At 42.1% G+C, this 5,544-nt stretch overlaps 1 non-coding gene across 1 annotated transcript; it reads right to left on the bottom strand.

The window, feature by feature from the left end:
- Positions 1–5,450: 5,450 nt before the first annotated feature.
- Positions 5,451–5,544, bottom strand: TRNAI-UAU (transfer RNA isoleucine (anticodon UAU)). Its single transcript has 2 exons — positions 5,507–5,544; positions 5,451–5,486 (listed from the first exon to the last, which is right to left on the bottom strand). It is a non-coding gene; the product is annotated as a tRNA-Ile (tRNA).

Here is a 5,544-nt window from a genome sequence, read left to right as displayed (position 1 = left end):
CACCTACAATAACCCCTTGGCGTGCTTTATTTCAGAGTTTATACCAGGGAACTCGCTGGCTATCCCGGAGAGAAAGACGCTTAGGAGACGGCTTAGAGACGTCTGGGAGACGTGGAGGTGGCTAGCTTCCACAAGAATGGACAAAGAACTGGGATGGAAAAGCTGCGACGGGGGCAAAAAACGGGCTTAGCTTTCCCAGGAGTCATAAAATTGGTTGAGACGTGGTAGAAACACATCTGCCTGGGCTTTCACTCCCCTTTCTCGGGCTGCCTGGTCCCCGGCAGGAGGCGCCTCAGCGTCAAGTCCTGGCAGGCGGTGGGCGTGACGCGGCCAACCTCGGCTGAACCAGTTTGCTGTCACCGTCCCTCGTCAGGAGAGCCTGGGCCCGCGGCCCGAGAGCGCGGCCGGCTGTCCGCAGGGGCAGAGGTTCCCAGAGCCGGTTCCACTGGAGTCGCTGTCAGGGGAGCTGGCGAATGTGGACTCCTAATTCGTGGTTAATGAGACAGTCTGGAAAATTAGACGACGGATCTGAATAGGGCTCAATTTCTATTCCGTGTTATTGCCGCTTCTACAATGCTTTCGGGTGAAATTGCATAGAGAAGAATCTTTAACTTCGTGGGGCTCTCCTCTCGGGTCATCCGCATCTGAGGAACCACGAATTCTGATTCCTCCACGGCCCCCGCGCCCCACCAGATACCTTTGTGTTTTCTAGGGAGAGTTTGTCAAACTTTCACTAAGTTTTCCAAGAGTTCTGGTACTGAAAACGTCAAGAAACTCAACACTAGCGAGAAAATAATTCGAAGGAAGAAAGAGGGAAAAAAAGAGTGTTCAGCTCCATCTCTTTGTTTCATAAGAATGAACACAACGGACAGATGAACGAACAAAAATAGGAACTAATTCTGACTAATCAGATTGATCATAAAAGCCCAGGAAAAGAAGGTAACATTGAAGGTGAGTCTTGACGAGCAAGTTTTCTAGCGGTGGTGAAGAATGAGGTTGTCCCAGACTGAGGAAAGGGCCTGAGCAAAGGCAAGGAGGCATACAAAGCAATCATATGATTCATCCTGTTGTCAGTTCTGATAGCAAAGGGTAAAGGAATTATATTACTTTCACAGGAAGGACAGTATAATTAACAGGAAAATTGTCAAAAATAGGCCTTTCACAGGAAGGAACGGTGAATCATTGGGAAAGTAATACACTAACTCTCACGTATTTGAAATTATTAAAGAGGAATTTGAAAATTAAAACACTGAAAACATATACTTAAACAGATTTATTAGATGGCAGATTAGATAGAGCAGAAGGGAGAATTAGGAAACTGGAAGTTAAATTTGAGGGAACTATGTAAAATACTATCCACTGATACAGGTAGTCGGAAATTAGGAAAGAGGAATAGGAAAAATGAAGGCTAGGAGAGAAGTTCTACCATATATCTAATCAGAGTCCCAAAAGAAATTATTGAGAGAATAGGAAAGAGTCAAGTATCTCCAAGTACGCATCACATATGCTTCAACAATTATCAACATTTTGCCAAACTGGTTTTCCATATTATTGTGAGGTTAATCTCAGGCATTATATTATTTTGTGTTTCCTTTCATCTGTTCAATAAGAATCTTTAATAGATGAAGAGGATGTTCATTCATCTTCAAAATTCTAGAAGTTATCAGTATAATTTGTTGAATAAATAGTTTTCAATCAGCCAATTCTGCCACTATTTTCAGGAACAGCTGTGGAGAGAACAACAGTTTTTGTTCATTTATGATGCTATTGTCTATTACTTGTGTTTCCATTTATTTTCTATTGCCATTAAGAGTCTACAAAGTAGGAATCCTTCTAGATTTCACTGTTTAAAATGAGATGGTCTATGTGTAAAACAAGAAGCAAAATTATTCTCAGTAGATTTCTACAAAAGTGCAAGGCTTGAGTAACATAAGCTTGCAAGTTCAAGACTACTACCTTCCTAATAGTCTGCCCTGCCGCTGTCTTCCACTCCTGCATTTTAAAATCAAGACTAATGTTGCTTCTTATTGCCTTCATCCATCTCTTCCCTCTTTAGGCATCCAGTCCAACTATTCTCGTGGTGACTTAACTCCCAAAACCTGACTGAGTTATCTCACTCTCTGGCCATGCTCTGTGGATGTCAGAGGTCTCCTGGTTAAGTAATCAGCATGCCAGCTCCAGCCCACTGTCTACCCAGACATCAAGACTGTAAACTGGCACCCTGAGCATACTATAAGCCTGATTAAAACCCTTTAATAACTATTGATGACCTACACCCTGGCGATAGACCTCTGCCCTCTCTCACCAGCCTCCCCTGCACTCTTCCACTCACACTCTGGCTGCATCCCGTATTTGGTAGCGATGTATTTGGGGAAAATCAAAATACCTTCTGTGGGGAAAATGTGTGAGAGTAGGTCATATTTTTTCAGAAGCCACATATGGAAAAGCCTGGACTGTGAGGCTGTGCTGGAGCTTTGCTCTTCTTTACACCTGCAGAAGTCTCTAAACTTCTCTATTCAGTGATAGCCCTCCCTTTGTTACAAAAGAGGAAGGCAGAGCATTTGGAGAGAGCTAAGTGATGAGTCGGTGGTCCTGCTCAGGGCTTCCTCTTCCTCTGCGGAGAGGTCCAGGAAGTTAAAATAGGGCGAAGCTAGAGCTTTCCTAGAGCGACCTCCCAGGTCTAGCTGTTTTTCACTCTCCTTTGCTCGGTGGTCAGGGATTCCTGCACGAGGCTGCTTATGAGTTGTCTCAACTCCATTCCGTACAGTTTGGCCTTGGTGGGCATAAAATTACCAACGGATCCTAGAGGGCCTGAAAGACATATGGATATAGTGATGACATCGATGACGTCAACTTGCAGGGGAAGGGGAATTAGCTCAAGTGAAAGAGCACTCGCTTTGTGTGCGAGGGGTAGTGGGATCGATACCTGCGTCCTCCAGTCTTTGGGTCAGCGGCTTATGAGGCAGATTCAAAGCCAGGAATAATTGGATGTGTTAAAGGGAAGTAGTTACAACATTCAGGTTTTTTCTCTATGAGGTTGTTTACCATTCTACAACACCCAAGACAAGGGCACAGTGGTGGGGAACAAATCCAGAGCAAGTGATGACACTTAATGAGGAAAAAAAGAAGGCCATGGTGCATATATTTATTTTATTCTCTGTAATTATAGAAGCTTTTAAGGATTAGAATTGAAACCTAAGTGGAGCCTTGACAGAATCATATAAACTTTAAGATATCTCATTTTCATTATTTTCTGACTATATTATGCTCTGACTAATTTTTCTTTTTTCTCAAAAAAAATAGCATTTGAAAATATATATTAGTAGAACTACTTTGTTTTCTAGGTGCTACGGTCTGAATATTTGTGCCCCCTAAAATTTATATTTTGAAAATCTAATGGTCAGGGTGATGGTATTAGGAGGTGAGGTCTTTGGGAGATGATTAGCTAATGAGGGCAGAGCCTTCATGCCTGGGATTTGTGCCTTCATTTACAAGGCCCCAGAGTATAACTGATTCATTTCACTGTACAGCAGAAACTAACACAACACTGTAAATCAACTACACTCCCCCCAAAAAAAAAAATTTTAAAGGCCCCAGAGAGCTTGCTTGTCCCTTCCACTATGTAGGAAGTCAGCAAAACCAGAAGGCTCTCACCAGACACCTGATCAGCTGGTGTATTAATCTTGGTCTTTCCAGTCTCCAGCGCTGTGAGAAATAAATGTTGGTTTTTTTTACAAGCCACCCAGTATATGTATTTCTGTTATAGCAGCCCAAATCAACTAAGACACCATATTTACTCTTTTCATGAAAGTTTATAATTTTATAAAGCCCAATTTTATCTTACTAAGTTTACAATGTATGTTTACTGTATGTTTTTATACTATTCTGTAAAAGGAAAGCACAATTTGGTAGGGCTTTGTTAAAGTAATTAAACAAGGAGACCATTAGACTGAGGTGGCTCTAAATGCCTTGGTAGCTTAGGTAAGCAAACCAAAACTGGAATCTGAGAAAATGAAATTTAAGAACAGCTTATCACAATGAGCCAGCTAGGCTTTCCCACATAAAGCAGTCTTAAGCTATAGCCAATCAAATATTTGCTTTGCTTTGCTTCTGACATCTCTACAAAAGTCTTCCCTCTAGCTTCTGCTTGCAGAGCCTCCTAATCACTTTTTGTTTGGCACTCCTTAATTTGAATGGGTGCTTGCTCAAATAAACCCTTATAAATTTTAATGTGCTTCAGTTTATGTTTCAATGGGTGCAATGGTTAAGTTTTTAAATCTAAGGAATTAAAATCATATTAAATAAAACAAAATGTCTAGTATGATACAAAATACTGCATATAACCTAAATATATACTTTGACGGCTTCCAAGATACTCTCGTGGCTTAGCAGGAGCTATGAAGTGATAAGGTATCCACTTTATTATCTGGTGCTTTTCTGGATGGGACCTCCCTACCTTTCCCAGGGAGATGACTCTGTGACTGGACAATGTCCTGGTACATGCAGGACATATTTAGGAATCCAGACCTCAAGAGAGTGTTCTCTGGACCCAGCTTTATTACATTCACCTTCTGTGACCTGTCCTGGGTGGGACATACATGCTTTCAAGTATGGGATAATATTTACAGCTAGGAAAAGTACTCTAAATTACTTAGTTCAATTCACCCCTCTTGGGGTGAGGTAGGGAGGCATGTGATAAGATGTATGACCAGGCATACTCCTTGTGTCATTGTGGAAGTGGGAGCATATTTTTAAGTCAAAATCACTACCTACTTCCTACCTACACCACTCACAACAATATGCTTTTTCCTGTAATGTTGTTCTACAGATTTCTGGTTTCTGGGCCTCATTATCACTTATCTTTTTCCAGGCCCAGACAGTTGGATCATTTGAGGATGCCAGGTTTTGTTTCTCAGTTGATAAAAGCTGCATGGTTGTTAGTTCATCAGGGTGAAATTAAATGCGGGAAAAATACTACAGGTGACTCTCTTTTCAGAAAACAGTATTTTATTTTCCCCCCAAACCAGAGCTTTAATCAAGCAGGAACTCCATGCAAGTTCCCACTTTTGATTCCCTCTAATGGAGTTCAGTGCTTATCACCTCTGGGAAGTTACTTAGCGATTTCTAAGTACGCATCAGGGGATCCCTGAGGAATGATGGTCATAAGAGCAAAGTGAGACGGGGTGGTGGAGGCGGGTGTCAGGAAATGTTCTTTATTTGAGATCAGCTTGCAAGACAAGGAGGGGATAAAGAATTAGAGAAGCTAACCCACTGCAGCACAAAAGATTCATTCAGTCGGTAATTGCTTGACGCTAATCGGCGCTAAGGGAGCGGTAAGAATAAATGCTATAGGGCAAATTCAAAGAAACACATCGAAGATGGTGTAGTAGACAGGAAAGCAAAGGGGAAAGGGTCTTTTCAAGGGATGCTAATCTCCGATTGGAAAATGATGCTCCAGGTGAGGATTGAACTCACAACCTCGGCATCACTCGCAAACATACTGCCGTATAAGTACCGCGCGCTGTCCGATTGCGCCACTGGAGC

Source organism: Lipotes vexillifer, unplaced genomic scaffold, assembly GCF_000442215.2.
Source record: "Lipotes vexillifer unplaced genomic scaffold, Lipotes_vexillifer_v1.1 scaffold56, whole genome shotgun sequence".
Lineage (NCBI taxonomy): Eukaryota > Metazoa > Chordata > Mammalia > Artiodactyla > Lipotidae > Lipotes > Lipotes vexillifer.
The sequence above is the reverse complement of the archived record's forward strand: the minus strand, read 5'-3'. Positions and strand labels throughout refer to the sequence as shown.